The sequence below is a fragment of the Heterocephalus glaber genome, unplaced genomic scaffold, assembly GCF_053883595.1.
Source record: "Heterocephalus glaber isolate CG9 unplaced genomic scaffold, H.glaber_assembly_v1.0 deba00000122, whole genome shotgun sequence".
Taxonomy (NCBI): domain Eukaryota; kingdom Metazoa; phylum Chordata; class Mammalia; order Rodentia; family Bathyergidae; genus Heterocephalus; species Heterocephalus glaber.
The window spans coordinates 6410475-6430973 of NW_028258138.1; the positions used below are offsets into that span (position 1 = coordinate 6410475).

Below are 20499 nucleotides of genomic sequence, written 5' to 3' on the forward strand. Positions count from 1 at the left end.
GAAGAGGTGTGGTCTCAAGAGGGACCCAGCGAACACAATAGTGCTAACAGAGGAGTTGTTCAGTGACCCGACTGCATTCAGACTGAGGGCTGCCTACATCAGAGGCCTCAGTCCAGAGCCCGGACCGAAATCTCCCCAAGCCACCCACGTGTTAGGATGGGAGAAGAGAAAGACAAGGAGGAAAGACAGGGTGAAGATGAGGACACAACAAGGAAGAGGGGCAGAAATGGAGAGGGGAGAGAGAGAGAGAGAATAGGAAGTCTCCTTGTGTGTAAAAGCCAGAAGTTGCTAAGATCTTGGCACCTACATTTTGAGGGGATGCCTGATGTCTGCTCTTTTCATCTCTGAACAATGAACAAGATGGTAGTTGATTAAAATTGTGTTTCCCCTAAAATTTCAAAGTCTTACAGTTGTTTTATCTGGGCAGCTTCCATTACAATTCAGGAATGCTGAGGAAATAAAATAACCAAAATCAAAACAAAACCAAAAAAACCAACCTCTCTAGGCCCAACAAGGTTCCTGGCTTTTTGTTCTCCCCTAAGAACCGTTATTTTAAAAACGTGAACTGTTGGTCCCCAGTAAACAGCACTTCTTTACGGGTTTACCAAACACTGGCTTTACAGCAATGGCAGAAAATTCTATGTGTCCTTTCTCCCAACATGCCCTGGTTTCTAACAAAGCCCTTTACTTGCTCTCTATAGCAAGAACAACTTTTTTTGTGGTACGAGAGACTGAACCCAGGGCCTTTACACAGGGCTACATCCCCGGCCCATGTTTTACTTATTTATTTTTTATTCTGAGACAGGTTGTCGAACAGTTGCCAAGTAGCCAGGCTGGGATGGAACTTGTGATCCTCCTGCCTCAGCCTCTTAGAGTGCTGGGATTACAGTCATGCTCCGCCACCCCTGCCAGCACCAGTTATTTTTATGGATGGATGATTCTTCAGGTATGACCTGCCTCTACCCCTTGGCTCTTGCCTAATTCAAATCAAATTGCCAAGAGTGAAATTTTTTAAGTCTTCATTTGAAAATAATTTCAAATGTTCAGAAAATTTATAGGTAATAGAAAAATTCTAACACCCCTTGCCTAGTTACTCCAAATGTTATCAATTTTCATCATTTGCTTTGCTTCACCTTTCTTATACTCTTTCTCTCTCACATTTATATAAAATGCACAAATCACTTTTTAATTGATGCAAATACCATATTATTAGAGACTTAATTTCTTTGCTTGGATACTTACAAAAAGAAACCAGATGATGTTATTTGATCTATCTCCTCAAGAGTCTATCCATATGTCTCATGGTGTCTAATTTCAAAAATACATAAAAATGTAAAAAGTGATCTAATAGGATGCTAATTTGGTAATCGTGAGTTTAAAGCTCTGTACAAAATTTTAAGAGGCACATCTTCCTCATTGTTAAGGACACGGTGTTTGACTGGTTTCCATCAGCTTCAAAGAGAATAGTCCCTGATATCCAGAACAACATCCTAGCTCCCAAGTCGGGTAATCTTGGACCATTTACCACAAACATTTTTGTAAACTCTGATTGGCTACTGAAGGTATGGGGGAGCCTCTGAATTAGCACTTCGCAGCATTGTTTCCCACACATCATCCTAGGAGGAGCTCTTGGAAGATGGAGAGCTCGCTCAACTCCTCTTCCTGTTAAAAGGCTTCGGCCGTGGAGCCCCAGGACTCCGAGGTCTGGCTACCTTTACACCCACAAGCCACCCCTCTCAGGGGAAGCTGCCGCTGGCTGGGCAATGCAGCTGCTGACCTGCACCTGAGGACCATTCTGGTCTGAGCCGCCAAGACAGGCAGGGTCCCTCTCACCCTCCCTGACATCCAGGAAGTCCCTCGCTGGACCAGCACGGCCACCCAGGGCTGTGGAGTGCAGCACCATGAGCAAACTGCATCTTTCCATTTTCTCATTATCCATCACGAATCCATCACTCAGGAATTCACAAGACCCGGCCTCAGTGTGTGTTGCTCCAAGTAAAAAAAGAAGATAATGTAAAATGCAAAGACCTTAAAGACACTGTAACAATAGAAGAACCAGTATTGTTTATTTTTCTTAAGCCATGTCTTCCTGTTTTTCTGAAGGTTTACAAGCTCTCATCCTTGCTCTCTTGTTAACTTCTCTTTGAAATGCTGGGAAAGAACACTTTAGGGGAGAGCAATATAGCCCTAAGAATGGTACAGCAAGACGAATAAAGACACGCAGCTTAACTGGAAATGCAAATCAAGTTTCACGACTTATTTATTTATCTTCATATTAAGCACTTTTATAATGAATCTGTCATCATCAGTATAAACTCTGCAAGAAAATGATGTAGTAGATGAATATTTAGTGATAGGGAAAATTGTTCTAGCTCACTGCTTGGTCAGTTAAAAATCACCTTCTAAGGGAGAATTCTACCAAAGACCTATTTTGTTAAAAAGGGAAGGGCAAAATAAAAATGTCAGCAGGCTACATCTCATAATATTAATAGTAGAGAATTTCCTCCTTTTTGTTTTCCCCCTTTGCTTCCTCTGCATTTTCAAAACATTTATGAGAAGCAGAAATTATATTTTAATGTGAAAGCTGTGTAATATGTAGTGTTCTGTTTTTGTAAACATCTGAGAAATGCAGAGGTGTTCTGTACAACGCAGGCACAATACCTACTGTTGTCAGATGCTTTATGCCTGCGTATCAAAAGCCATGCTCCTTTTAAAATGTCTACAGCAAGAATAGAATTATTCTTTTCTTAAAATGACTTTTGTATGAAGGGCTGTGACAGTCCTGTGTTTTGGGGTGCCCATCTGTCCAGCATTAATCCACGCAGTGCTAGGCGCCCGGGAAGCTGCGACGGCAGGGCTCTGTCCCCTCCCCTGGCCAGGGGATTCGGGAAGCCTGTGTCAGATCCTCACACTCCCCACGCATGAAACTCCAGGGCTGGAGCCCCCTGTGAAACAAATACAGGCTTTCAGAAGGCAAAACAATAGGACAAAAATGCTATCTATTTTCCTTAAGATGACACAGGAATCTTAAAATGCATCATGTTTGGATTATTCATGGTGTCCCTGCAAGAAGGACTTCCCGAGGATCAGGATCTGTGCCAGGGACGTGCCTGGGCCTGCAGATAAGGACCAAGCATCTGGAGCTGCCCGGCAGTGGAAAACTCCAGCCTACAGTGGAACTTTCCCGTCTCCGTCCGTGGGAGGACCTGGGAGGCATTGCTTCAACAGGTCCCCAGTGGCCAGGGCAGAAAGGCCGCTTCTCCGCACACAGCATGCTTCACCACGGCAGTTCCACTCCCCTGGGGAGGAGCTCATGAGTGTGTGTGTGGGGGGGGGTTCACCCTGTCCCGGGCAGCACCTTAAGAAACGGTCCGATTACAATGAATAGCCACCGTTTCAACACTTTGCCTGGCTGATCCAGTCCTTTGTCTCGTGGTTGGTCTGAACTAATCTAACCCAAGGAAATTGTTTTCACACACCAAATCCTCAACTTCTCCACACCAAGGTGCAATTTCCCTAATTTTGAAGCACATGTCGGTTCTATAGGCACGAATGAAGCAATGATTTCAATAAACACCGTTTCATAAGCAGCCCACAGAGTCTCAAGTTTACGCTCACTTTGCTCTTTCTCAACCCATCTGGCTCTAAAAATGCAGGAATATTAAAAACCACTCTCTGGGGCCCTAACTATGTCAATGTATTATTCATGGTTTAAAAAAAAAGAAGAAAGAAACCTAAGCCGAGAGCCATTATTTTGACACACTAGTTTGACTTAAAGGAACTTTTAAGTTTCCTGCTTCAATTACCGTGCTTCTACATATGATTTGTGAACAGTTAAATGCATTTCAAAGTCCTTATCCATAGCGCTAGGTGGATCCAAACACAGGCTTCAGCCATGCACCGCCCCTGTCCCTCGGGCTTGGCCTGGCGACACCATGAGTAGCTTGAGAGTGCACAGGGCAGCTGGCCATCCGACCACCCCTTCCCCTGCCCAGGTCCTGTCCTGGCCACCATGCTTGGCTGTCCTGAAATTTTATCTTGGGCTGCGGAGATCCACCCTGGTGTTGATCACTAGTCAGAACTTTAAATGATTCTTAAACAGCCCACCTACCTCCCTTCTCCGATACTGGAAATCATCATTTGTGTTTGTTTTGGCCTGTCATTACTTTATAAATTATTTTAAAAAGACAGATTACTTCTTGAAGAAAGATAATAAATGGCACTGTAATGTTATTCAATCAACGGAAAATTACAGAGAAGTCTGCATTCAACAACTGCACCTGTTTTTCTCTTAAACTGAGTTGGCCTTTATCTATTCCACCAGCCTTCAATTCAATGATTTATTTGCTAATTCACTAACAACACAATCGCATTCTGCAGTGCAGCCAAGGCAGAAAGTATCCATCATTAAGGCAGAAAGTATCCATCATTAACTCAGTTAATCTCGGGGAGTTTCCTGTGGACCTAACTAACTCTGCGCTGGGCTGTGAAGCAGGCATAGGGAATCCCCAAGTCTACATCCCTGTGGTTGCTGCTTTCTTGAACCCTCTCAGCCGCTCCTTACCGGACCTAATAGGCCACGCTGTACCCTGTCTACACGGCCTCTTCGACCACAAGGCATGTGCAAGATTCGAGAGTGCAGCTGAAATCCAAGCAGGCGGGTTCTTTCTCAATCTGCCCACAGGAAAATGTGTTTAATCCTTCTTCAATAAACGCACTGCACTGGATTGAAGTTATGACGTCACGTGATCTGTCATCTGATCCCAGCACAGAAAGGCTGCGGGACAACTGGAAATGCTATTTCTGGGTGCACCGGCAATGACAGCCAGCAGAGAGCATGGTTTCCCACTGTCTGGTGGATCCTACGCTGTCCTTTATTTATAGCTACAAAAACAATCCAGCAAGAATTTTAGGAAGTAACCACCTACTGCCCAAAGAACTACTCTGCTCTGTTTGCTAGCAAGGACCCTGCCTTGAGCCTTCAGGAGAGGTCTCTTTGAACCACTCACGTTGACGACAGTAGAGGGCGCTAAGTGTCCCTCTAAAGGCCCTTGGAGAGTCCGGACTCTAAATTCCTGAAATTGGTGTGATCCTACAAAAGCTATCTCATTTTTATCCATGAAAATTAAATCCAAGACTCATAACGTAGAAAAAAATTTGAAAAATTTCAACTGGATATCATTACAGAACATAAGGAACTGCATGTATTTTCAAAGGAGCAAAGGTAAATTACACAAAGCTCTGCACACTGGACTAAAGGCACGGTACGTTGGGAGGTACTGCACTGTGGACACTGTGTAACTGCTCTACACCACTATTACAATTCCAAACCTCAAAAAATTATTCCTCTTCACAGTAATTCAAGATGCGGCACTGTACAAGAGGTGATCAAAATATATGAATATTTCATTTAAAATGCAATATAGTAAAAGCCACATTGCTATTAATCCCCCTCCCATTCACACTGGATACACTTATCACTCTTGTCACTTTCCGAAGCAGCTCTGCAAGTCTTCTGTGTCTTTACCATGTGTGATCAAAAATACAGTGAATGCTGCTACCGAGTACCATCACCCGAAAGGCAGCTCAAATAAACATCACAGTGTGCCCTCCTCCACCTTGTTCACCGGCTCTCCACTAGGCAACTTCTGGATCTTCCCCAAAGTCAGAATATTTTGAGTCAATTCAGGACATCAAGGCAGCCAGGACAACACAAGTACAGACTCTCTCAAGAGAGGACTTCCAGAACTTCAGAAAGTGGCAAGAATGATGTGTTCACAGTGGGAATCATGGCAAAGTAAGTTATTGTAATACATTTTTAAAACGCGCATCCTAGCTTTTCAACCATATTTCGTATGTCCCCAGTGCAAGCTGCATTCCATGACAGCACAGTTCAGAGTGCATTTGTTCTGTGTGTACACAGTGCTGCCTACATGGCAACACTGGGAGTCCTGCAGAGCTGGGACCTGCGGACGAACTTGGATCACACTGCAGTGCATCCAATGGGAAAGCCACCCTGCAGAGCCCAGCAACACTGCACAGCTGGGGCCGCCCAGGGCATGTGAGGCTGATGTCCCTTTCAGCAAGTGGGGCCCACAGGGACGGCTGGGAAGGGCAGCTGCAAAAGGACACCAGTGTGACTTTCTGATCCCAGAAGCCTGGCTGCTGGCAATCAGGCTGCCCCCTGCTGCATCCTTGCTGCTCAGTGACACCAAGAAGATGTTTTTTTGTGCCAGTTTCCCATTGCTCTGCTCAGCGGGTGGGTGGGAGAGGAGTCTGCACTGTGGAGGGGCCCCTCTGGCCCCCGTGACCCTCACAGACAGCAGCAAGGCCCCCTGGAGCCCTGGCAGTCACCCTGAGGGCTCACACCCAGCATTGCATGAATGAAGCACACTGTAGTGCCTGGAAGTGAGATGTCAGTGACTAACCCTCAGGGACCCAGAGGGCCCAGAGTTTACCTTGAACTTGGGACTCCCCAGGCCGAGGGCAGACTGTGGACAGCAACCAAGGCTATGACAGCGGTCAAGTGCTGCTCACCTGAGGGGTGGCCAGGGCTGGCTGTGGCCACACCACCAACCCTTCTCTCAGTGCTGAAAGGAACATGCCCATCTGTCCGACTGCCTGCTGAGATGTCCGCTGGCATGTAGGGTGTCAGGTGGTAGGAAGATGGGAGCCCCCCACTCACCCACATACACGGTGATGAACAGATGAGAGAGACAGAGAGAATCTACCAGCCCAACCCACCCCACACCCAGGTCCTGTCTGGTGTGTCCAGCTGCAGCCTGGTCCCTTGGGAGCGGCCTTTCTGTGAAATCTCCCCACATCAGTCACATAGAAGTGAGGAACAGAAATGGTCTCTAAAAGGGTGTCCAACTTTACATTCCGGATTTCTGTCTCAGTGAGTGTCCCAGCTGTACCCAGGCGTGAGTGCATAGTCAATTTTTTAAAATACCGAATAAATGAGCACCCATCTTCTATTTTACCCATTCTGTGTTGTTTATAGCAGATTCATTTGAATTTTGATATAGAAACATAGCTCCCAGCCAAGTATGGTGGCGCACACCTATAATCTCAGTTCTCTAGGGAGCTGAGGCAAGAGGATCTCAGGTTCAAGCCCAGGCCTGGGTGACAGTGACTTAGGGAAGCCCTGTGTCAACATGAAAAATAAAAAGAGCTGGAGATGTAGCTCGGTGCTAAGGCCCTGGGTTCAATCCCCAGTAAAACAAACAAACAAACAACAAGCTCCCATTTGCATGCGACTTAGCACTTGCAATTTTCCAAAGTAACCCTGCCTAAGATTATTTTCAGCTAATTTCTTTCAGCAACCCTGCTGGCTTCTCATGCTCTGCTTAGAAACCATGAGAACGGCCCATGCACTGCACCCTAGCACTGGCTGTATCACTATGGCAACTGAGCTTCCCATGTTCCAACCTAAGTCTCCGTCAAGTCTGCCCTCCTACAAGGTGGCACTGACACTGCTCCTTCCAAAGGTGAAGGCCAGGTGCTCACTGTCACACCTGGGTGGGCCTCTCCAGTCTCAAGAGGTCAGCTCCACACCTTCCAAGGCCACCTCCACCCGGTGTTTCGGTACCCACTAAACTTTACTCTCAGCTACCCTGCTGGGCAGCCTCCTCAGGCAGCATCACATGGTGGTCAGTCCCAGCCCTAGCCACTCCCAGCCCGCAGAGCTGCAAATGAGGGAAGCTTCCAGATGACTTCAGCCCCCAGTGCTACTTGACTGCACACATGCATGAGACTCTGCACGAAAAACACTTATCCACCTATTCTTTATGGCTGAATAATATTCCATCCTGTACACATAGCAGTTGTCTCTATTGGTTCACCTGTTGATGGGCATCTAGGCTGGTTCCGAGCTTAGTTATTGTGAACTAAACTGCTAAAAACATGGGTGTGCACGCGTCACTGTAAATATGATGTCTTCAACTCCTTGGGAAGACACCCAGAAGAGGTACAGCTGGGTTAGATGGAATTTCTATCTTTATTTTTTTAAGGAATTTCTATACTGAAGTCCATACTGGCTGTGCTAGTTTACATTCCCACCAGTAGTGTAGAAGGGTTTCTGTCTCCCCACAACCTCACCAGTATTTGTTGTTTTTTGTGCTCTCGATGACAGCCCTCTGACTGGGGTTAAGATGGAGTCTCAGAGTTGTTCCATTTGCATTGCTCTAAGGCCCAAGGATGACAAATATTTTCTCACGTACTTATTAGTCGTTATGGATGAACTTGAGACTTTAATGTTAAGTGAAATAAGTCAGACACCGCAAGTTAAATAGCATGTGGTTTCTCTTATACAAGCAACCGAAAAGAGGTAAAATAAAGGAGATGGTAGGAAACAAAGCGGCAGACATTTGGACATGGAGAATGGGAGGGAGAAGAAGGAAGAAAGGGGAGGGTAAAAGGACCAGAAATGACAGAGACACGCTGGTTCCCCAGAATGAAGGCAACTATTACACACTGCGAACATACAAAAAAAAGACAACGACGATCACAAAGAAAAGACATTTTTTAAATGTATACACATTTTAAAGATACCTGTCTCCACGCAACCGCCTCCTGGGAACAAGAATGGTAACAATAAAATGCTCCTGTGCTTTGCAGCCCCTGGGTTCCGAGTGATCTATTACTCCGCCGCAGGTGGCTGGAAGGCCGACCGTCAGACGATGCCGGCCTCGAAAGACGTATCTGCTCTTCCTCCTTGATTCTTCATCCAACCACAAATCTTCACAGGCATCGGCTCCACGCTAAGCCCGGGGCAAGCACTGAGGATGCGGAGAGGAAAAGCAGCTTTCACCCAGAGAAGAAAGGACAATTTCCACATTAGCTGGAGGGGAAAGGATGCCCAAACCACAGCAGCACCGCGACCCCAGAAAGAGGACACCGGAAGCGAACACCAGTAGCGCGTCCCTCTCCATTCCCTCCCCCTCCCCCTCCTCCTCCTCTCCTCGGAGGTGCAGGTGCCTGGGATCCTTTCCGCCCTCCAGAGATTCTCCCGCTCCGACCCAGTGCTGGTCCTCCGGCCTCGCCGGTGCTGCTGGTGCTCAGTCGGAAGACTCGATCCCGCCATCCATGTCAGATCACTTTCCCTCCGAGGAGATGTGGGGACGCCTCCACGGCCCGCCCTGGGACTCCACAGCAGTGGGGGTGGAAATGAGCAGCGCAGGGAGAAAAGGACTCATTCCCCTGAGGTGCTGAGAAGGAAGGCATTGGCGCCCAGAGGGGGACGTCAACGTGCCCTCTGGGCCACAGCTCCTGGAAACCCGGGGCTCGGTCGAGGCTCCCAGGATGCTGTGGGGATCCCGTGGGTCAACGCTGCCTGTGACTGTGACGGAGCCACCGGGAAGAATCCAGAGTGAACCCTGCTAACCACGTGACAGCGTCGCGGAGGGCAGAGGTCACAGACGCCAGGGCACACAGCGGCCGCCATTGTGGCAAGACCCAGTCTCAGCTGGCTTCTCCAAGGGAGCCGAAGAAACTCAGGAGTGCTGCGTAGAATTCTTCCCAAAGGCCTAGATTCATCTTGAAGGGTGGTAGGTTATATTATATTTTTCTTTTTTTCTTTTTGTAAGATGCCATTTCTTTCTTCTTATGATTCACAGGCAGGCCTCCAGGGGCTCAACCGATCCTCCTGCCTCGGTCTCCCAAGTAGCTGGGGCTACAAGCTTATGCTTGATCCTGGCTCATTTTTAATCACAAACTCAATTCTTGTAGACAAAGCATTACCGCTCTGGCCCCATTCTGCTGGGGGACCCAAATCTCACCTCCCAGACGGGGCTAGGACTTGAGCTATTTAATTCTATATGACTTAAAGCTGTTCCGAGTTTTTCATCAGGAATGGAAAGCATTAATGTGTCCCACACGCCACTCTCTGTTTTATGGAATTCTTGCACTGGGGAGCTCTTTTTATTTTATTATTTTCTTTAATAGCCAGAAAACTGGGAAGTTCACAAAGAAATTTTTCAACTTCCTTCAGTGACCCTTAACCTAAGAGATTTTGCCTAATCTGTAAATTGGAGTTAAAAGTGTTTCGTACCTTTGGAGTGGGGGAGCTTGTTGTCCTTAAAGGAGCAGGGAGACCACTAACAATGGGGCTACAGAGACTTTCTGCCCCTTTGTCAGTTTCCGCAAACCGAAAACAGATGTGCAACATCAGCGCTACCTTCTAGTGACCCGGGGAAGTGGAGGCTAATCCAGATCATTCTTAATAACTCAAAACTGCCACCTCTTAACCACCTAATTTTTTTCTCACTTACAAATGCAAAGAAAAGAATTGATAGTGCACACTAAAATTCATTTCCCTCCAACCGCATACACATTTTCTCTGATAAGAGCCAGTAATAAGACCTCTTTCCTCTAAACTGTACGGCTCTCATCTGAGTAGTATGCCTTGGTTTAGGGGATCAACCTCTTCAACCAGCCAAGATCTGGAAGGAGAGAAATTATACGGAAAATGAGATGTTGCTGTCATGACCCGTTCCCAGAATTCAGAAAGTACAGCAATCCTCGGATTATCAAGCTGTCTATAAATGTAAGTGAATATAGAAGGTTTAGACTAGCAACCCTAAAAATGTTTCTCCAACATTGAGCCCATGTTAATTTTAAATCATTTTCCTGAATTTAAATGTAATGAATATAAGTAAAGGAGAAAAAGCAATAGATCCAGAAATGATCTGTGACTTCCCAAATGAAGAAATTGATGATCGGCACAAAATTTGAACTTTGTATCAATACTATGTCTATTTACCAAGTCCAAGAGAATCATTTTAACAAAAAAATATATAAAGTTGTTTTAGATGCTAAATATTATTTTTTTAACCCAAGGTAGATGGCATGTAGGTGCACAGCTAGACACAGGTTGATTTTTAATGCCCACAAATACAGCAATTACAGTGCCACCCTACACGTGGGACTTTGGATTCCTACACAGAAATTAGATTTATACAGAGTTGAGGTAACAGATGAGACACAGTCATGTTATTCTATTTCACCAAATCTAAGACTGGATGTGGCAACATACAAAACATGCATCACTTAATGAAATAATTCCATAAATTATTAAATCATTAAAAGAAATAAAAATGAAATAATAAGAAAACAATAATGAAATAAATAATAATTGGTGGGATACAAATTAACAAAAATAAGTAATTCAATAAATTATTAAATAACACAAATTCTGTCCATCAAAATTAGCCGTAATATTCCCTTATTCATCAATGGAAGATATACCCCATAAATATAGACCCTAAATTTAATGTGGTATACAGATAGAAGAAAAACTCCTGAGAACACTATAATGTTATTAGGAACAGGCTGTAGGGCTCCTCAGCCTTTGGGGCTGGATAACCCGTGGTTCTGGGGGCTGTCCTGTGCACTGTGGGATGTTTCCTAGCATTCCTGCCTTCATTTACCAGATACCAGTTACAGCCCCACCAAGCAGAACTGTCCTCTGCACTGCTCAACACCCCTGGGGTGACAGCAAAATCATGTTGGTTTGGATGGGCACAAGTCACCCTCACAAGTGTTCACATCTACAAACCATCTAATAAATGTGAAAGTAAATCAAGATAAGGAAACTAAAGCAATATATTGGGCTTATCCAGGTGACAAAATGAAAAAGTTTAGTATTTTGCAGCACTGGCTAGAATACAGAGGAAAAGCATTCTTGTTTACTTGTTTGGGGACTGTGGTAACTTATCCTTCGACTTGGTAACTTCTATTCTGACTGTCTGTTCTTTAGAGATAGTCACAATAGACAAATACAGAATGTGCACCATCACCTTGACTAGTAATAGAATAAACTGCACGTGTATCAATCACCAGCTGCATAAACAGTACACATTGAGAGGAATGAGATAGACCTAAATGCACTGCATGGCAAATGTTCAAAGGATAAGTTTTAAGAATTGTCACTCATGTAATCATAGTACATGTGGAGGGAATATTTTGAAGTATAAACTTCAGTTTGGAAGTTGGATGGTGGGACAACTGACTTTCAATCAAAAATGTGGGGGAAACTGGGATATGATATGTTCACCTTGTTAATTGTAAGAAAAGTTAAATCATATTTTAAGACAGTGTCTTAGTTGCTTTCTCATCACTGGGACAAAATACCCAACACCCACAATTTAAAGAGCATAGGTTTATTTTGGCGCAGGGTTTCAATTTAAGGTCAACAGAAGGCATGGTGGAAAGAGAGGACAGCTATTCAACCCATGGCAACCAGAAAGCAGACAGAAGAGGAGCCAAGGGTGATAGCACTCCCTTCCAGGTCCTACTCATAGTGACCACCTGCAACCAGCCCGAGCCTCCTGACAGCACACTCAGCTACTAAACTCTTATGAATGGATGAATCCATGGATGGGTATAGTGCTCCCGGAATCCAATCACCTTCTACACACATGAGAATTTGGGGGAACATTTTAGATCTAAACTATGACAGACAGAAATATTAAAATGCAATGAACATTTAAATATATTCATTAGAACACAATAGGCTATCAATTAGACTTTATAGAATTCTTAAGTACATATTAGTGTAGATACAAAAGGTTGGAGTTTATTCATTGATCCAGTAAATATTTATTGAGCATCTACTTTATTGACTATATTATTAATAAAATAATAACAGACTTATTAGACACTCAGCTTGAGGCCCAAAGAAATAGAGTATGTTCAGATTTCAGGAGGAAAGTGGCAAAGTCTGTTAGGAAAAAGAAACAAGAAAACTTGGATAAGAGATTTGGTTCAACATAAAAGGAGCAAAGAAATTAGAGGTAAGGTTATTCTGAGAAATATGTTAAAATCCAGAAATATTGTGACATTTATAGATAAATTTATATTTTTGTTTCATTTGAGCAATGAGGGTTCACAAGAATAATTTAAAGGACTCATGACCGTAAATGCTTCTGATTGGAGCATATTTTATAGCAGTGCATGGAGAGATGAATATAGTGATTATGTATTTAAAAATTTAACTTGACCTAAGTTTGGTTCTGCAAATACAAAAAAGAGTAGATAGGAAGTGGAGTACACAGGAATGTGCTCTTTCTGTGGTTAGACTCCCACAGGAAATAGGCAAAGGCATCAACCTCAAGAAACTAGAAACCCCAAGAAAGAAGCAAGAAAATAAGAAAGGTAAGAACAGAATTAATAAAATAGAAGACAAGTATATGGAAAAGAAGTTTAAAAAGTCAAATCTGGTTCTTTGAAAAGATTACTTATTTATAAATCCTTAGTGAGTATATTTAAAAAGAAAGGATAAAAATAACCAAAGTCAGAAATCAAGAGGGCACCATTACTACTTACAGATCCTCTAGGCATTAGAAGGATAATAATACATTATAATCAACTTCTTATCAATAAATGTAGATTTCAATAAAATCAATTTCTTTAAAAATATAATTTACCAAACTTTCAAAGGAAAAACACAAAATCTCAACTCTTATAACTGTTAAAGATACTGAGTAATCTCAAACTTTCTTAAAGGAATACTTCAGGAAAAAAGTCAAAAGAAATTTCAGGCCTGGGCTGATTTATCAGCAAATTCTAAAATACACAGAAAGAAGAACTAATGTCAGATTTATGGAAACTTTTCCAAATAATAAACAGGAGAAAAGCTTGGTATCAGAATGCAAATAGAACATTTTTTAAAGGAAAATTAAGGGTCAATTTCACACATAAATGTAGGCACCACAATCCTAAACAAAACCCTAGAAAACCAAATGCAACATTATATAAAAGAAAATATCTACTGTGAGTAAGTTGGGTTAATGCCAAGAATAAAAAATTGCTTGAGGGGCTGGGGATGTAGCTCAGTGGTGCCACGCCTGCCTCGCAAGCACAAAGTCCCGAGTTTGATCCCCAGTGCCCCAAAAAAGAGAAAACAAAACAAAAAACTGCTTGAACCAAAGTAAACAATTTATATTATAAAGAAAATTCGTATAATTTTAAGCAAAACATTAAAAAATTTAATGAAATTCAACATCTACTCACGATAAACATTCTTAGTAAATTACAAATGAAAAGAAACTGTGAATCTCACAAATTGATAAAGGCATCTACCAAATCCTTCAGTAAACCACACGCTTTAATAGCAAAACACTAATTTTTTGAAGCTGGATAAGGAGACAGAGAAGGGCCCACTTACCAAAATGTGTTTATCATGAAGTATACTAGAGCTCCTAGTCAGTATGTAAGGTAAGAAAATGAAATGAACTATCAAAGGATTGGGAAATAAGTAAATAAAACTTTATTTCCAAGTGATACGGGTTTTTTGAATAGAAATTTCAGGACAATTTAGAAATACATCCTTTGTATTAATGAATGAATTTGGGAGGTTTGCTAGGTATAAAATCAACAGAAAATTCAATCTTACTTCAATAAATCATCATCACTAGAAAATTAGTTTTTGAAGTAGTGTTCACTTTAAAAAATAGGAAAAAAATCAGCCTGGACTTCCTTTAGCATTTAGATGTAATAAAATGATTTTGGAAATTTGAAAAAAAAAAAGAAAGAAAATTAGTTTTTGAAATAACACTGTCTTCATTGGCATGTAAAAAACTTTAAAATATGAAATAAATCAACCTACGATATGCAGAACCTTTCCACTGAGAACCACAAAACAGTGGTAAATTCGTAGGTATACCATATTCATGTAATTCAAAAACTTAATACTGTAAAGATGTCCATTTTCTACAAATTCATCCTTGTGTTCAATGAAAAGGCAATCAGAGTTGCAATGAAACTTTTGTGGAACTTGACAAATTGACTTTTAAATTTCCATGGAAATATAAACAAGATACTCTTAAAGAAGGATGAGGTAGGACAACTTGCACTACCAAAAATGATTCTGAAGGCACAGTCAGAAGGCCGGAGTGGTGTGCATGCAGGTATAAGCAAGTAAAGTGATGGAAAAGGAAAGAAAGCCCAGAAATAAATGCACACAAATACGGGCACACTTCATTCTTGACAAAGGTGGCACGACCGAGGAGTTAAGAAAGAGAAAATCTTTAGCAAGTGGTGTTGGAAAATGGGATACCCATACGCAAAAAAAAAAAAAAAAATTGGTAAGTTACTCATTTTTTCACAGAAATTCCACATAAATTACAGATTTACATATGCCAGATGAAGACTACACAGTTTCTTAAACATAGTATAGAAGAATATGTTCATGACTTTTGGATGGGGGAGATTTGTACACAAGGCACAAATACTCTACAGTAAGTCCCCAACTTATGAACATTTTAGTTGCAAACTTTTACAGGTGTACTGTGTACAACTCACTGTGGGCTTACAGTAAAGAAGACCAACAATATCAAATACCAAAGCCAAGGAATGGCAAGAACTTGCACACATAGCCAGAGTTTGGTAAGTGTCTATTTTTCAGCGAGATTCTGATGGAAGGCAGGTAGCACATTCAAAGGGGTAACTGAGCAGCATATAATGAAAGGACTTACAGTGGTGAGGGCAGAATTTAGTAAAACTAAAAGGTGGTGAAGTCCTGAGGAGGAACAGGATTGGGACCATTGCTACCCTCAGGACTTAAAGGGCAGGGAGGTGACAGTAACCTTGGAAATATAGTAGGGGACAGCTGGGGAAGTGCATCCCTGGCCTCTCTCCTCCCACCCTCTGGCTTCCTTCCAGAGCCTCTCACTAGCTGTATCCTTGGAGGACAGAGGACAGGAAGACCTCTGCGTCCACCCACACCAAACATGCGAGAATCAGGACAAAGAAGGATGGAGAGACGGTTGAAGGAGTGAGCCGAGGAAATTCAGCACGTCCACTCCTCCCAAAGGCTTTGCCACTCCACTCCACACAAGAAGTGTGTGTGTCTGTGCAGACACACCTACAGGAGTGTGCACAGCTGTGCTGCACAAGCACCAGAAGCATCCAAGAGTCCTGCAGGAAACAAGCATGTGCAGATACTGGCACAGTAATGAAGTAATGAAGAGGCAGAATACACGGCCACACACAACTACGTCAACACAGCGTTGAGGGAAAATGCCAAACACACTGGGCGTGGTGATGCACACCTGTAATCCCAACACTCTGGGAAACTTGGGCAGGAAGATGGCAAATTTGAGCCCACCCTGGGCACCTTGGTGACTTAAGAAGACCCTGTCTCAAAATAAAACAAAGGATATAGTTTAGTGCAAAGGTCCTGGGTTCCATTCCCAACACCAGAAAAAAATAAAAGCCTAATACAACGGAAGACAATATATGATCGATTTCTGAAAAGATTTTAAAAAAGGAGTCAAACATAACTGTAGTGACTAGGTTAGCACATTTATAGGAGAAAATCACAGTGAATAATAAGAAGTAATGATCATGAAAACGAAGGCAATATTTATCCTTGGAGGGAAGGGGGGCAAGAACTGGAAAGGGTCACAGGTGAGTGATCCCTGTATTACAGTTAATTAGGATATGCACCACTTTTAGGTACTTTTCTCTCTAGCTTATGTTTTAAAATTTTAAAAAATTCATTGAAAAGCCTGCATAACCACAAAGCATTAGACATGAGCAGTGCGTCCTTGCAGCCCATTCTCTCAGTTCAACACTGATGAAGCTGCGTACGTGAGCACTTCAGGACAGGGTCCCCAGCCACACAAAGGGAATCGGGAGGAAGGTGTAACGGGGCGCATTCACCATCCCATTTGCTTCCACATAAAGGGTCAGGTCGTGGAAAGCATTCTGGATCAAACAGTCTGCATATCCCACCCCTTCCAAAATAAAACTAAACCAAGTCCCCCAGGGATGGTTTTAGCCTCCGGTCAGCAGACCCAAACTCTTCAGAAGAGGTAAACGTCTATAGGAAGCCAGCGCAGTGTTCAGTGTGGAGAAGGAGCAGAGTCGCCCTGCCTGTGGCCACCGCACCCCAACCTCATCCCGCAGGGTGGGGAGGAGGGACAGGAGCATCGCTGTGAAGCATCCAGAGTTTGTTTCAAGACCTTCACCAGGACAACGCTAGATGGGGGGGGGGGGCCCTCCCTGAGAAGGGACACTCACGATGCAGGTGGCCTTATGCTAAAACCTACACAGCAGGCAGGAGTTCGCCACTTGCAGCTCTAGGGAGACAGTGCTTTAGGATGGAGGACGGGCAAGGGAAGTGTTTCTGAGCCACTCATACGTGTGGGGCATCAGAGGAGCAGTCAGGGCTGAGTGCGTGAGGTGGGACTGACATCTGTCACGTAGGCAAGGGCCAGACCACGTGAACTTAGCCCCCGTGAGGTGGGAGCCACTGGGCTGCAGATGGGTGAGGCGCGTCAGATTCAACTGCGTGTTCTGCAGGTTCCTTCCAGCTCTGTCGGCTCTCATGCTCCCTCCTAAGATGCTGCTGCACAAAGCAGGAGGATCGCAAATTCAAGCTCAGCCAGCTTAGCAATTTAGCAAGGCCCTGTCTTGAAATAAAAAAGAAAGAGGTCTGAAGACGTGGTTCAGTGTGAAGGCCTTGGGGGCAAGCAGAAGAAGGAGAAGGAAGAGGTGAGGAAAACAAGATGCTGGTGCGTCCTCCAGGAAAGAGGAGGGCCAGGAGCTACTGGGGGGACGACTGGAGAGGGGCTGGAAGTAGGGATCAGGAAAGAAGAGCTGGGGACGGCTGTCAGCTGTGTGGCCTCTCCTGCAAAGACAATGTCTCCCCTTTGTGGAGCTGGAGGAGACTCGGAGACACACGACTGGGGAGGGCCAGTCCGGCTCCGCACTGGGAGTCCAAGCCACCCACATCTGCACATTCACAGGTCACTCGGGGCTGGCCCGAAACGGGTCCAAGACCGGGGCTCACCAGGTGGGCGGCTTTAAAGATCAAGACTGGACCTCATTTCTTAGTGGGGAGAGATGAGTGTAGACCACAGAGAAAAGGTCTCTGAAGTTGAGCCTTGAGATCCCCCAGCAGAGAATCCCAGTCTAGGAGGAGGGAGATCTCCAGGCTTAGCCCATTGGAGCCTGGTGGCCACAAACTTTACGTGAGACACCCCCCCCCCCCCGCACAGAGTTCTAGGTCTTCCCCAGCAACGGTCAGCAGCTTGAAAGGAAGCTGTCCCGTAAGGAGCCACACCTGGGTCGGTCATCACAGACCACTAGGGGTCTGTTATCGGCCAAGTTCCCGAGATGGAGGTGCAGAGAAGTCACAGCGAGTGAACAGGAAAACTTCAAAGCTTTTCCAGGTCCTCCCTTCAAATCTTAAAACACCATGTGATGCTACCTCCAAAATTACATAAATCCATCCTTCTACAAAAGAAGATCATAAAATGAAACACACAAACACAGAAATCACAAACCTTAGGTTAGGAATACTATTCTGGAGTAATGGGAAAAGTAACTCCCATAAAAATGCAATGCAGCTCATCACCCTGAGAATAAAACACGATAGAGATGCGGCACCGACGAAGTTCACTGAGTTTGTTTGCAGAAAAAATCATAATTGGAAACAGACAAAAGAGTAAGCAGCAAGAAATGTTTTAAACAGCGGCAGCCCAGGAGACACATGGTGGCGAAGCTGCTCTCAGCGGGCAGGAAGGGCCCTTCCAACTCCACATAAATGAACTGCATTTTGCAAGACAGTCGTCACAGGGCTGATCCGAAAAGTGTACAGGGGTCAGACATTTGCGATATTCCTGATTAAAGCTAACTCCATTTATGGTTTGATATCAAAATCATGACTGTATAAAATCAAGATATCTCTGGGTAAATTTGATCATCAGCTAAAGTTCTTGCTATGAAGGGATATAATTGCTATAATGTACAGTAATCATAAATAGTAACATCAAAGTGGGGAATTTTTATTGCTTCAATTATATACCAAGGAGTGGTACATCTGGATCAAATACAAGATCTATTTTTAGTTTCTTGAGGAACCTCTTTACTGAGTTCTATATGCTTGTACTGATTTACAGCCCACAGGAGTGTAGAGGGTTCCTTGTACCATACTGGACACCTGCATACCCATGTTTATTGTGGCACAATTAACAATAGCCTAGATATAAAACTGGCTTAGGTGCCCATCAACAAATGAATGGAAGCCAAGCCTGGTGGCACATGCCAGTAATCCCAGCACTTGGGTGGCTGAGGCAGGAGAATTGCTGGGAGTTTGAGACCAGCCTGGGCTACAAAGCAAGACCCTCCTCCCCCAAAACAACAACTGATGAATAGATGTAAAGTGAAGCATATATATACAATGGAGTACTATGCAGCCATAAAGGAAAAAGAAATTCTGTCATTTGCTGGAAGACTGGTGGATCTGGAGATCACATTGAACAAAATAAGCCAGACTCAGAAAGACAAACATCACATGTTCTCTCTAATGTTTGGAATCTAAAAAAGATGACAAAAAACAGAAAGGAGACTATTATTACACAGTTATTAGAGGAAGGGAATATGGGAGACTGAGAGGGTTATAAGGGCAAGTAATGGGGGATGAATATGAGCAAGATCTGTCCTATGCACTGAAGCCACCCCTCCCTCCCATGGGAGACTAAGTGGGGCTGGGAGGCCAGGGGGTAACGAAAGGTGGAAATGATCAACGCATGTTATGTGCATCAGCCATGATCTGCCACGATGAAGTGTGGTAATCTGTACAACTAATAAAAATAGTGCAGAGAAAAATGGGGAGAATTTTTTATTATTGAAAACATTTAAATTTCAATCTTAGAGTAGCATCAATAATTTTGCAAAATATGTTTTTCTGGTTGTGAACAAGGTGCCAGAAAAAAATGCTTTTAAAAAGTAGTATGATTGTAAACTGTTTAATATGTAAGCTTTGGTAAAATCTAGTTAATTAAATTAAAAGATGTAAAATAAGATTTGTACTTTTTCTCACATGTAAGGAAAGATATATTTCTGAAGCAATGGTCTTTACTAAAGATTCATTCTGGGTTTCTTTTTCTTATTGTATCTATAAATTTACTAATAAAAGGTTTTTGCCTTGATTTACTAACATTTGAAAAGATGGATTATATTGGTATTTCAAGAAGACACCATAAATTTAAAATCTATACATGAACTATACTGTCTTATTTGCAGTATGACAAATGATGGCATGAACTTTACAATCAATTAAAGCTATTTGAAAGTTATGAAATGGATTTTGCCATAACTTCTCCACCAGTGCAGTTAAAACACTCAAAACTATTTTTATTATCAGTTTAGAGAGTGGATCAAGCATATCAAAGTATTTCATTTTAATAAAGCAATTATCTATGTGTGCCTTCACATTACAGTGTGAAAACTTGATTCAGAATAATTGCAAGGTGCTTATCAAAGTTCTATTCAGGGCCTGCCTCGTAAAACAATTTCAGATTAGACAAAGGGAGAAAGTGAATTCTTACTTATGTCCATATTTTTCAAGGCAATTCCAAAGACCCTGCTGATATTTTTAGGTGAATTTTCAGCTGATTTCTGGGCAATCTTGCTCTGACAATGCACTCGAATACTATATGACAAAAACAAATACAAGAAAGCATGAGCCCCACTGAACTATTCCTCTTG

The 20499-nt window shown here is 43.3% G+C and overlaps 1 protein-coding gene and 1 long non-coding RNA gene across 3 annotated transcripts in view; both read right to left on the reverse strand.

Annotated features, from left to right (window-relative positions):
- Erg (ETS transcription factor ERG) overlaps window positions 1-20499 on the reverse strand; it is a 218308-nt gene that overhangs the window by 94179 nt on the left and 103630 nt on the right. The window lies entirely within an intron of this gene.
- On the reverse strand, window positions 2243-9344 carry LOC110348660 (uncharacterized). The gene is made up of 3 exons (XR_002394091.2): window positions 9021-9344; window positions 8554-8780; window positions 2243-2945 (listed from the first exon to the last, which is right to left on the reverse strand). It is a non-coding gene; the product is annotated as an uncharacterized LOC110348660 (long non-coding RNA).